The sequence below is a fragment of the Eurytemora carolleeae genome, unplaced genomic scaffold (assembly GCF_000591075.1).
Source record: "Eurytemora carolleeae unplaced genomic scaffold, Eaff_2.0 scaffold1390, whole genome shotgun sequence".
Lineage (NCBI taxonomy): Eukaryota > Metazoa > Arthropoda > Copepoda > Calanoida > Temoridae > Eurytemora > Eurytemora carolleeae.
Window position 1 is genome coordinate 11,219 of NW_019397286.1, and position 14,352 is coordinate 25,570.

Below are 14,352 nucleotides of genomic sequence, written 5' to 3' on the forward strand. Positions count from 1 at the left end.
GCTTTGCCTAGATCAGGCTCAGAACATTCCCGTCGTTCTACCGAGTTCCCCGATCAAAATTTGAAGCAAATATTCATGTGGTTTAGGAGTTATGTTCGGACAAACAAACAGACAAACCAACATTATATATAGATATTTCGTTTTTATATTTTGCTTTAAAAATAAAAGATATTAAACTTTTAATTTGGTTAATGTTAAATTAGTTAATAATTCGAATTTATTCTTAGCTTGTTTGTTTGTTTGTTTGTATCCAACAAACGTCAAAACTGCTGAACTGATCGGGCCCAAATTTTGTGATGAATTTTTGATAAATTAGCCTTCAGCAAAATTCGTTTCTTTTAATTTTGAAAATCCGCAATTTTTATTTTATAAAATCCACAAACTATGTAGATTCTACAAAAAAATTCTGAAAAATCGCAAAATGTATTAAACACTAAACATAAAATTTTCATATTTCTGAGAACACGGAAGACTGGAATTAGAAATAAAAAATACATATTTTCTGAGTAGAATTATAAAATTGCTGTCCTTTTTTTCTATGAAAAAAAATATTCAGAATCGTGCAAAAACATTTTCAAATCAGAATTTGGCCCAGCACACGCTGCAAGGGATGTAATCCGTCGTCTTTGCAATAAGGACAGAGATCAGGGACCAAAGGGAATCGGTGTTGGCAGACGCTGAACTCCAACCTTCGAGTGTGCGAGGTGGGGAAGACTTCACTGCAGATTTTACTTTTGTACATGACCACTTTTTCAACAATTTTCAATTAAATTAGTATTTACTGAGGGCTAGGTTAGGTTAAGACACTTTCTGGGACGAGCGCTGCGGATAGGAAAGGCTATGGGGCCGAGCGCTGCGGCCACGGGTTAGGTTAATGTCCTGCCCACGGCCACCATATATTCTTGAAATGTTTTCTNTATCTTAAGAAACAAATATTCGTTAAGATAATCTTAAACTTGCTTAGATTTCAAGATGCCGGGTCTGTCAGGAAATTTATGTACTGCATGAAGTTCACGTGTGAAGGAAATCAGGAAAATCATGAAGTTCTATTTCAAGAAATCTTTGAGAAAAGAAAAAAATGGAGTTGCGGAGTACTTTACAATATTTAAAAACCCAATTAAAATATTTTTTTTTCATACATAAATTGTTAAGCCCACCATGTTATACATTCTTTATAAAATTATTCTTTCAGCTTCGTCAGATTTGGAATTTGTTTCTCTCTAGTTGGATTATGTATAAAGATTTTAGACATTGGTTTACCATTTAATTTAACTGTGTCTAGTACTCTCCGTGCAGTTAACAAATAAGCTTTATAAAGTAAAAAGAAATAAAAAATTTGGCTATTTTTAATGTTTTTGCCCTATAATTTTCCGTGTTTCCAAGTTAATTCACTTATCACATAAACAGAGGATGTTAAATTTTTATCATGGACATGCCTAGAAATAGAAATTGCTCGTGAAAAAAAAAAAATTTGGAGCACAAAAAAATATTTTTGGACAAAAAACTTTTGTATACAGTAAAACCCTTTATAAAGAATACATCGAAGAATTCATCAAATGTCGTATTCTTCACTTTCTGATAATGGAATGTTGCAGATATTTAGTTTTTTAATTAAATGATTATATGGAACTCTTGAAAACTGTTCCCGCATATTCATGGCTATTTATTTATTTTCGCAAATACTAAAATTTACGTAATATAGTATAAAACTCATTGAAAAATTGTCAAGACGACATTTGATAAATTCTTCCGATGTCTTCGGTATTAAGGGTTTCACTGTATGATAATGGATTTGTTCAAAATTCAAAAACTTTAAGTGTTAACCGTAATAAATTGTATTTACCCTTCATTTTAAGAGGCACGTAAGAGGTACTCTTTAAACCTTGGTCCTTCAATAATTTGGAAGATATCGTCGTGTTGCTACCTTGTAAAGTGTTTTAATGCTGGCCATTTTAAAGTTACAATATGGATATTTTACACATCTTTTATAAATATTACAAAGCTTATCTATGGGCTCTCTATGATCTAAATATTGCGTCTCAATTTGCTTTAGGGACCATTATAGACAAGAACTTAAAAACTATTCTATTTTGATTCATAATCAAAATGACGTCTACAAAAATCCCCCTCTTCTTTTTATGTACATGTTGACCTTTTCGTCAAATTTTGATGGAACACTGTATGTACACATCGCCTATAAGTATTCTATCTATACTCTAACCTTTCTCCGAAGCCCCGTCTACGTAGAGTCTTGACAAGAGATGGACCCCGTAGAATATTTTATCTTTAGTTGTTACGTTGTCAGTCTACAGTCAGTTCCCAGTCAGATCAAAACATCTCAAGAAATACTAAGTGCAATCAAGTTAGTTTATTGTCAGGACTTAAGAAGGTGAATAAAAACATTTTTAGGGTTCTCTAAAAAATCATTTGTTAATGCAAGGGCCTCAATTCTTTTCACATTTTCGTATTTTGGGCAAACTTTGTAGGACCAAAAATATTGTCTTTTGTTTATGCACGTTAAATTAAAGTTCTGGAAATCCTCTGAGATCTGATATACTTAATTTTCTCTCAGAGTACTGAGTAAATGGTTCCCAGAGCATCCGTTATCAACTGATTTTTACTTTTTTTGACGGTTCAACAATCCGTCTATATTTTCCAATCTAAAAAAACTTTTAAGATGTAACAAAATTGTTTGTTATAAAAAATTTGTTCAAAAAAAAACAAGGGATTTCAAAAATTTCAACTTCAATCGTAGATATAATTTGCTACAAGCTATATAAAAGATTTTGGATTGCTTTGTCAGATGGCCAGATCAAAGTAAATGTTTAAAATGTGAAAAAGAAAATCTGCTAAGAATTGAGGCTAAGGTATCAATTTGAGAAAGAAGAGCTAAAAAATTGCACAAATTTTAAATTATTATTTTTTTGAAAATTCTTTATTTTTTTTTAAGGGGGGCAGTTAGGTTTACTTTTAGTTTTATACAGTTAACCATTTGTTACAAATGCCAAATAAATATATGTTAACTATTTCTTATATACAATCCAATATCTGTCATATGCAATGTTAACTACTTGACTAAAATTGTTAATATATTTTTTTAAATATTTGCTACAATTCAGTTTTTGCAAAAAATTAACTGTTATATAAGCATATATCTTTATACAAAGAATCTGAGTTCTTGCTACAAACTTAAATTTTCTAATCCCTATATCTTCACAAATTGATGAAGTAAACCTTTGATATTTCAAATTTAGACTATTTGATCCAACAAAATTAATAGTTTGAAATATCAACATCCTGTTGCACAGATAAAAGATTTAAAAACAAGAGTTTGTTGCATGAACTCAGTTCCTTTTTTATTATTAGCCATGGACCATGGTCCACATCTTTTAGTTAAAAATGTTTACGTTTACAATAGAAACCATACAACTGTGGAATAGGAAGACGACATTTAACTAATCATGCATATTTCATCTTTAAAGTTACTTTGCTTGTCTGTTTGTTTGTTTGTATCCAATAAACACCAAAACAGCTTAAGCGATTGGGCCCAAATTTTTTTGTGGGACCTCACGTGACCCCAGGAAAGATTTCTGAACGATCGAATTTTCAAAAATTTGCCAGTAACAAATTTGATTTTTGTAAATTTTGAAAATCCACGAAATTTTTTGCTTATTTTTGTTTTACAATCATTACAGTATATACAAAGAAAAATGCTCACAACTGAAATAGCAGCCTAGTGTTGTTATAAAGCAAATAGTTCTACCAGTAGACTACATAATGGAAAGGAATTGAGTTTTTGCCACAAATCCCAATTTTATAATACCTAAATCTCAACAACAAGATGATTCATACCTTTCATATTTCAAACTTACATTGTTTGATCCACCAGAATTCATAATTTGAAATATCTGTGGTCTACAACATTTGGTTTTAAAGAAATTGGGATTTAAAAATCCGAGTTTGTGGCAAAGACTCATTTCCTTTACAAGAGTAGGATCTACTACTATTCTTCATATTCCCTGGTTTACGTCGATTGTTTCTTTGTTTGATTTTGACAGGTACCAATGAAAAGCATAAATAAATGTTCGACTGTTTACATTAAAAACATTTAGCAATAATAAGAAATCTGACACCAACATTTGAATTCTAATTTATTATAATCTGAGCCCCAAAAAGGAAAACAACACTTTTCCTGTAATACTCAAAAATAGACTGAATTGGCATTTATAAATGAGTTAAAGCCTGCTTTCCACACACTGTGCAATACGCAATGTTCCGCATGATTGAAAATTATCCTAAACGATGCCCCACCTAAAAATTAGCTAATATATTCAACCTATGAATAATTCTTATTTATTTTTTTTGCTCCAAACATTGTGAGAAATGATTCATATTGAATTCCAATGCACTTTCTCATTTTTTATATAATAAGTTTAAACTTAACCGAGAAAAAGGTATAAGTGAGTTGGTGTGGGAAAACCATGCATAACTTTTATAGTTGTCTGTTCTCTTTGTTTTCTCGCGTTACTCCGATTTCATTTTAAGAAAATAAATACATTAAACAAAGTTGCACCTTTTCACCTCAAATTTTGCAATTTTATAAACATTCATTGATTGTTTACTTTTATGAGATAATTTAAAATTTAGTTTTACGAAAATTAGCAATGTTTACTCAGAGCCCGAAACTGAAGACAGAGTGTCGAAATGAAACCCAGTATCGAAAACCCAATTTCATGAATGGGGTCAGAAAGTTTTGTAGATACCAAGATTTTTCTTAAGAAATACTATTTCATGTGATTTCTGTACATTCTCTTTTGTTTTCTGATTTCTTAAATTGAAATCTATAACGCAAATGCATATGACTCCAAAATTTGAAACTTGGAAGTTTCGTTCTACGAAACTATCTTAATTTTCCAGCTCAGATTAGAAGTTTTTTGTACTTAATTACTTCAAGAACTAAACTTTAAGTACTTTTATCTAGCATTAAATATTCTTTTCAATTGTATTATTTTCATTTACTGGATGCGATTATAGATTGCAGAAAGCATTAATTTCTTTGGTTAGGTTTCCATAAGTTTTTATTAAAAAAGTGTATTGAACGTTCTTACAAAGCAAAAAGTTTTTCTAAACAATATGTGAAATCCCTTTTTTAGGGAAATAGGTCTGTGTACGCTGCACAATTGCTGTGTCTCATGTTCATTAGATATCTACAGTAATGACTTAAGGCTATAAGTCGTCTTCCTATTCCGAAGTTCTCGACTTTTTATATTTTCGTTGCAATTCTAGTCACTCCAATCTTTATCATTCTTCCCAAAAGTGGTTTTGAGAAAATGGGAAATGATTTAATCACTTACATTTTACTCACTCACAATTTACTCACTTACAATTTACTCACTCACAATTTATTCACGTCACTCACATTTACTCACTTACAATTTCATAAAGAATGAGACTTTAATGACGACCTCAAACTCTCTAATATTGATGAACCCAGCGCGCTGGTTCCCGCAGTTTACCGGCGCTTGGTATAAAATCATGATTTCAGCTGAAGTTCCTTGTGATGCCCTTGGAATTTCAACTTTTTTAGTCTATATTACCCCTGGGTTATCCAAAGGTTTCCTAAAGAAACTCGTGCAAATTGGCTGTGCAAAATTGCAAATTGGTTCAGTTGTGTGGCAAGATATATGCTAACTTATATATGTATATAAATATATATATATATTTATGAGAAAAGAGTTTTACTATATAGATATAAATTTGAATATGAATTTTGTAACCTGTGGTCTTTGATAAGTCTTTGACAGGTGTGCTAATCGATTTGGCAAAGAAAGCAAATATTTTACCACCCCTGGTTAAGGAACCAGGGGTGGACACAGGATTTTGCAAGGGGGGGGCGAGATTTTTTAGTTACATAAAGTTCTGAAAATAGGAACAAAAGTTTTGAAAAATAGAGGGATTTATAGTGTTGGGACACAGTGTTAGGAACAGGAACAATAATTGGAACATTAAGCAAGTTACAAATAAGGAACAAAACAGGAAACATACAAATAGACAAGTAAACGTCATTCATACTTTACATGAATAAGGAACAATAGTCAATAATAGGAACATAAAGCAAGTCAAAACCAAAAAGTGAAATTTTATTCTGTATTAGGTAGATTTATAACCCATTATCCGATATACTTTAATTTGACGTGCACATTAGTGCAAAGGGTACAAAGAGAACCAGAAACTGTGAAAAAGAAAGATGGCAGTATAGCAATACTAGGCCTTTAAAGGGCGCTTCGCGCCCATCTTCAATTTAAATTGTGAACATGTTCTTTTTGTTTACATTTTAAACAAAGACGAAAAAAAATTTGCGGATTTAAAAAAAAATCTCGGATTTTCAGAATTTAAATTTCTTTATAAAATTAAAAACCTTTAAAACACATTTCTTAAAAAATTTTATCATTCATAAACCTTCCCTGTGGTCACGTGATGTCCCACAAAAAATTGGGCCCCAACCGGTCAGCCCTTTTGACGTTTATTGGATACAAACAAACAGAAAAACAAACAGACAGACAAGCCAAATTTATATATAGATTTAAGTACGTAGTTTTAATGCAAATAGTTTTGCAAAAAATCTTTAAAATCCCCGATTTAGCGGAAAGATTTGTGTACACTGTGTCTCATTCGTCTCATTTTTGTTGAACTATTTTAAATCATGATTTGAATCAAAATGTCGTCTTCCCTATCCACAGTTTTCAGCTCTCATGGTTGCCTAATTTTAGATATTAAGTAATAGCGCTATCGGAAGGGGTAAAAACAAACATAGATAAAACAGCCGGAATAATAATAAATTGAACGTAGAGGTCCCCTAGTTCAGACATTCTGTATATAATTTTGACTTGAAGATATTCTATATGATTACACATTCTACGTTTTGTAACATTCGAAACTTTACAATACCGCCAAAGATTTATTGCTCGAACTCCAAATAATCAAAAGTGCTTAGGATTGGGATTCTAAACTTAAGTCGGATAAGCTGAGCTTAAGTAACTTGTATCTTGTTTGCATAAACAGCGGGCTCTAAAAATGTGTATTAATCAATAGAGACGCCAGGGTAAATATCTTTGTACCTGACGTTAAGAAATGTGTTCACAAGAAATGTACACAAAATTGTACAGCCCTAAAAGATCAACTACAGAGCGGCTCATATCATATTAGATTATCTCCAATCTTTAACACCAAAATAGACCCCTGAATACTCGAAAATCTTTCATTTTCCACAAGAAAATTCTTATATAAGCCTTATGTTATTTTCCAAAATGGTTCATTATAATTAAATTTTCTAATTAGTCCAGAAAATCGTAATTTAGACCCGTTCTCGGTCTAATATGATGTGGGACACCCTGCATTTTGTATATAAGCAATAACCATATTTATTTTTATTGAAAATATTGTCATAGGAAAATTCCTTCAAGCTTGCGCGCCATCTTCAATTTTTTAAACTTTTATTTCACCAGTACTTCCCACCCTGAATCGTCCACACCCCTCCACTCCATGCAGCCCCTATTTCCCTTCATGCAGCCCCTATTTCCCCTCTATGCAAACCCTAATCTCCACCATGCAGCCCCTAACCAACTCCCTCCCAACTCCCTCCCAACTCCTTCACATCTCTTGCCAACCCATTCCCAACTCCTTGCCAATTAAACCTCCATTTCTTCTCTCTTTATCTTCGTGTTTTCCCAGAAAGAAAATCAAAAGTTCCAAGCAATAAATTACATTAAATTACACCTCAACAAATTCTCAGAAATGCCTGCTTCATTAACTGCAACAGTTAAAGCAATTATTTAGTGTTTATGCAGATTTTTGGTTTGGCAAAATGACAATTTTTATATGATTTATCACTTTATAAAATAATTTTTGTAGTTTTGTATAATTTGTTAATACTGTTATCAATATTTGTTTATAAAATTAACAGATTATCAAATAATGTAAAACGCTATAAAAAAAGGTGACAAAGGGTTTTCAGGGATTGAGGGGGGGGGGGCAAAGGCTTCCCCCGCATCACGCTTTATCCTTAAACTCCTCAATGTTCAGCCAAAATTTCTTATCATTTTATATTTACAAGATTATTGATGTTTTAGACAAAATTTTTAAAATGTTTGTTTTCTCGGTCTTAAGGCATAAAGAAATAAAGTGCGATAAAAAATTTTCTTTTTTTGAAAAATTGTCGGGAAAATCTTTGTTCTATGGTTTTCCAAAATTTCATTAAATTCATTAAAAATTTAACGAGATTTAACAAAATTTGCGAATCTTTGACGGTTCTAAGGTTATAATTTGGTCACATTTATTTCTGTTTTCTATTCTAAATTTTTGCAGATTTTTTTTTAATATTAAAACATTTTTATGAAATTTTGGAAACATATAACAAACAATTTCCCAACAAATTTCCAAATAATTTTATTAAAAAATATTTTTGAATTTTTTATCACATTTTTTATGCCTAAAATCCAAACAAAGCAAACGTTTTTAAAATGTTGTCCATAACACTGATAATCCCGGTTTTTTACTCACCGTGAATGAATTGTAAGAAAATAGAACACGTTTTTTGTACAGATATACAATACATATAAATGCATTTCAAGAGGCCGGGAGAGAGAGAGAAAGGCAGGGGGGGATTACCTAATGATTATATAACTGAACTTTATGTTTCAGATCTGACTAATAGAAGATGAGACTTTACAAGCAAGCGTTCTAGAAGCTAGAGACTTCAAAAAGATTAGTAACAAATAAAAGAATAGCATCTAGTACACAACAATGAACAAGAAAACTGTATTTTACACATCCCCACCTTCCTCTCCATCCTCGTCGTCATCATCATCATCAGCATCATCATCATCATCATCATCTTCAGTAAAAGGTTCCTCTACATCCACCCCATTTCATTCTACATTGCAACACAGTGATCCAAACAACAAGAGCCCTTCAAAAAACTTTGTATTTAGTCCATTTTCTTCCCGCTCCTCTCCCTACCCTCCCTGTCAACCCATAGAGTCTAAATCTAATTTCTCGACCTCGCGACCTCCTGTATTCGGTATCTCTGCTAGAGATCGATTACTCCAGGTAGAGATGTGCACGATTTATTTAATATTATACAATTTTTTAATATGATTTTATCTTTTTATATCTTTAAAGGAATTGAGTCTTTGGAACAAAATCAAATATTTAAATCACAATATCTTTAAAGAACTCGATGTTGTAAACCTTTGATATTTCAAACTCAGAATATTTGATCTAACAGAATTCATAGTTTGAAATATCTAAGGTATGCAACATTTGGTTCCAAAGATATAGTGATAAGACAATCTCGAGTTTGTGGCAAAAACTCAATTCCTTTGTCCCGAAAATTGCAATTAAGAGCTATAAACTATCTAATATAATGTGGGACACCCCATAGTTCATAAAAAGTTGTTCCATAAAATCGTTCGTTTAGTAAAAAACGATAGTTTTGTGAAATTCGTTCGTTCAGTATAAAACGATCGTTCGAACGATTTTAAATATTTTTAAAAAAGACTATCGTGTTTTCATTTCTCTCAATAATCCATTTTGTTCGTCCATCGTTCGTTTTTTTCTGAACGACACCCTTTTCCACGAAAAATGTCGTTCGTTCAGAAAACAATGCCCATCTCTAACTCAAGGAACAGTGGAACAGATCAAGAATATCCAACGCGCACAACGGGAACCAGGGATGGGGATCAAGGGTTGAGTTTGTCCCACGGTTTAGCGGGATGAAGTTAGAAGATGTTATGAGGGTAACAGTTATGCAAGAAATGCAAAGATTAGGAATGTCTGCAAATGTACCTCTTGATCTTTCGAAACGAAATAAGTGATTTATGTTGCAAATTTGCAAGTCATGATGCACAAACAGTTTAAGTGAGAAGCAACAACTTTGCTGTAAAAAAAGCAGAACTACTTTTAAATTTTTTAAATGCCAAAACTGTTTCTTTAATTAGTAGCAAGATAAAAATTGATAAGTTTTATGCAGTTTTCTTTTATACTTCAGATATAATTTCTTGATTTGTAATTGTTGACTTGGGGGCACCAAGACAAATTCCGACTATAATTATGTTAAAATAACTAGATGTTTTATTATTTTGTGAAATGTGCAAAAAAAAGTATCAAAACACATCAAATTATTTTTTACATCAATAAGAATTAGGTTTATAACACATTGTATTAGATTTTTCAAAAAGAGAGTTTTATAGTCGTTTATAGCAAAAACTCAATTCCTTTGTCCCGAAAATTGCAATTAAGAGCTATAAACTATCTAATATAATGTGGGACACCCCATAGTTCATAAAAAGTTGTTCCATAAAATCGTTCGTTCAGTAAAAAACGATAGTTTTGTGAAATTCGTTCGTTCAGTATAAAACGATCTTTCGAACGATTTTAAATATTTTTAAAAAAGACTATCGTGTTTTCATTTCTCTCAATAATCCATTTTGTTCGTCCATCGTTCGTTTTTTTCTGAACGACACCCTTTTCCACGAAAAATGTCGTTCGTTCAGAAAACAATGCCCATCTCTAACTCAAGGAACAGTGGAACAGATCAAGAATATCCAACGCGCACAACGGGAACCAGGGATGGGGATCAAGGGTTGAGTTTGTCCCACGGTTTAGCGGGATGAAGTTAGAAGATGTTATGAGGGTAACAGTTATGCAAGAAATGCAAAGATTAGGAATGTCTGCAAATGTACCTCTTGATCTTTCGAAACGAAATAAGTGATTTATGTTGCAAATTTGCAAGTCATGATGCACAAACAGTTTAAGTGAGAAGCAACAACTTTGCTGTAAAAAAAGCAGAACTACTTTTAAATTTTTTAAATGCCAAAACTGTTTCTTTAATTAGTAGCAAGATAAAAATTGATAAGTTTTATGCAGTTTTCTTTTATACTTCAGATATAATTTCTTGATTTGTAATTGTTGACTTGGGGGCACCAAGACAAATTCCGACTATAATTATGTTAAAATAACTAGATGTTTTATTATTTTGTGAAATGTGCAAAAAAAAGTATCAAAACACATCAAATTATTTTTTACATCAATAAGAATTAGGTTTATAACACATTGTATTAGATTTTTCAAAAAGAGAGTTTTATAGTCGTTTATATATATATTTAGAGAGTTTTATAGTCGTTTATATATATATTTAGAGAGTTTTATAGTCGTTTATATATATATTTAGAGAGTTTTATTGTCGTTTATATATATATTTAGATAGTTTTATAGTCGTTTATATATATATTTAGAGAGTTTTATTGTCATTTATATATTCAAAGAGACTTGCTTTTCCTTTTAGATTAATATTTTCCATATTTTAGTAGGGAAGAAATTCAATTAATATCATTATCAATTATTATCATAATTCATAAATTGCACAGTTTGTAGTTATAGGAAAAGTAGGGGGCTAAAACTAACTGTAGAGAACAAAATGACCGGAGATTGGAGAAGCACTATTGTTAAAGATAAATGAATATATATCTATGCGGATTTATGGAATAATTAAGGAATGACTATTATTCACCGAGGGAAGGGGTGCAGGGCCGCAATGAGCCCTGAACAATGGTCTCCAAGTCTCCGTATTCGCAGATGAGTATTTAAAGTGACCTTGTGCTACCCCCGAACGTTAGAATGAATATTATCGAAGTAATATTTAATATTTCTGACAGAAAATATTTTATCTTTAAATAATTATGCAATGTTTGTTTAATATCCAAAAAACATTGCACAACTATTAAAATAACAAAAAAAAAATCTGGAATTTTTATGCACTAATTCTATAATATCTATTCTGAAGGATAACGGTAGCGAAGCCAAAGAGGCTTGGAGACCATTTTGCGGGGCTCTGGGCGTTCCTGCACCCCCTCCCTACTTCACCAATGAAAATTTAAATGAAAATTTAAACCCCCTTTGGAATCAATGATAAACCAAAAGGTTTGTCATTACAAATTGGTTCACACCTAATTTTTCTAATAGTTAATGATGATACTTCTCTTGTAATACCGAACGAAAGACAAATACATTGGGAAAAAAGTGAAAACAAAGAAGTCGTCTCTATTCTACGCGGCAAATAAAGTTTGATTGATTGGTAAACTCATACAATTATGTTGATTTGAATTTTTCTGAGAGTAACAAACATTCCAATGTATAAAGCTGGTTTTAAAATATGCCTCTAAAAATAAGTTTTAAGATTAGCGGGATTAAATTAGAATTGCTGCATACCAAAAGAAAACAGCTTTTTATAAAGGAATGGTTTATCATTGTTACAGGGGTCAATATAATTCCTTTTTCAATCCCATTTGGGATTGACAAATTTGAAAGAAATGGGGGAGGGCAATGGGGTAAATGTGTTAGTGGAATTTGAAAAAAAAATTTTAACTGGGGGCATTTTTTTTAAAAATTGGGGGCATTTTTTTTCAAAATTGGGGGCAAAAAATTATTTTGGGATCGAGAAAATCAGCTTTCTTGGGAATTATATTGACCCCTGCATTGTTATTGATAAATAACAATGTTTTACTTTTCCTTAAATTACGTATTTTTTCAACCTTTTTCCTAGTGGCCTCTTCTCTGTTAAAAATACCTTTTTATAAAACTAGATTAATTTTTTTAACATTTTGGAAGGCCCATAGTAACTACTTCAATAAACTGCAAAAAAATGAACATTCACTGATTCAAATAATTATTGCAAAAAGTTTAAGTTGTTCGAATTAATCCTAACTAAAAAGCCCAACCCAGTAAGTTTCACTTCAAATATGCTGAAATGTGCAAATTCTCTTTGAAGGGGCCTGTGCAAAATTTCTTTGAAAAATCTGTGCAATCTGCTTCCTGTTGTCACAGGGGTTTTAAAGAGCTATTCATGTTTAACACCGTGATGACCGGCCGGAAGTACGTTAACACCATGATGACCGACCGGAAGTATGTTAACACCATGATGACCGGCCGGAAGTATGTCTATATATAGATTTAGTCTGGTTCAGGTAAAATATGGGGTTTCAGGCAGTTTTTGAGCTCACAATTCTCCCTGGTAAACCATCAATAATATTAGAGTTTTTCTTCTGTATGGATTTAGGAATTCAGAGGCCGAATGAATAGAATTTAAGCCGCGGCTTAAATTTGAGACGCGGCTCAAATATGGTTGGTTCCACTTAAAATTGTATTCAATGTTACAAGATTTAAGTCGGCTCTCAATTGAAACCAGTTTTTGGTGGATTTGAGACGCGGCTCAAATTCATTAAATTCGGACTCTGGTCACAGTGAAGAAAATGAAAATGAAACGAGTCTTTTAAATAAAAATATTTGAGAAATCTTCAGACAGAACCCAAATCAAAAAATACAACAAAATGTAGTGGAAAATTGTGCATGACAAGAGAAAGATTTGGTTCGTAGTTATTAATATAATAAGCTCTTCTCTCAAATTATATATACACAGGGTGACCCCAAAAAAAGGGATTAGCGTTTTTGAGCCCTTTTAATCTTTTTAAAATGACTAGAAAATGTGCTTCATGTGCAAAGTTTTTAATTTTAGAAGATTCCGTTTAAGCAAGTTTTTTTTTGGTGGAAAACTATTTGAAAATTTCTCCGTTAACTTCAGCTAACCAATAATGTTTAAGAAACAAACAGAAATAATTTACATATTTCTGAACTCTCTTATATTAATCTTCTGGGCTTTCTGAAATCTATAAGTAGTCCTTAACCCAGAACTCATAGAAAAAGAAACCAATAAAGAGAGGTTGCAGAATTCCTGGTCCAATGGCAAACATAGGCGACTTTTTTGCATGGCATAAAAAATAATTTGAAAATTAAACGTGAAGGTAATCTAAAAAAGTATTCATTATTAGAATTTCTATTTTCTAAGCAAAAGTTTTTTCTCTCTGCAATATAGATTTCAAGAGAATAATAAAATTTATCAAGTGTTGAAAGTAAAGAGCGAGGGTTTTCCAACATTCGACATTGTTTTACGCCAAACCAAAGAAAGGCTTAAAAACGCTTATCCCTGTTATTTTGGGTCAGCCTGTATATTTATAAATACTTAAGAATGCAAAGGAACATAATATAGATACATAAGAACTGAAATCATGCACTGAATACTTATTTTCTTATATTTATGTAAATGTTATGCGACTGGACCAAAGAGAATAGAATATATATTAGAGGGGAATTTAGAGAATCTCTCGGTATGAATTTTTTCAGTCCCTTTCAGCCTGAAAGGGAGTTAAAAGTGTACAAATCATGTAAATGTTCACAAATTATATGCAGTAGAGTACATTAATACAGTATGTTCCCTAGACTATTCATTTCAATTTCGAA

At 31.6% G+C, this 14,352-nt stretch overlaps 1 long non-coding RNA gene across 1 annotated transcript; it reads left to right on the top strand.

Annotated features, from left to right (window-relative positions):
* Window positions 1-2,280: 2,280 nt before the first annotated feature.
* LOC111713275 (uncharacterized) lies at window positions 2,281-10,023 on the top strand. Its single transcript, XR_002767656.1, has 3 exons — window positions 2,281-2,389; window positions 8,701-9,108; window positions 9,684-10,023. It is a non-coding gene; the product is annotated as an uncharacterized LOC111713275 (long non-coding RNA).
* The last annotated feature ends 4,329 nt before the right edge of the window (window positions 10,024-14,352 follow it).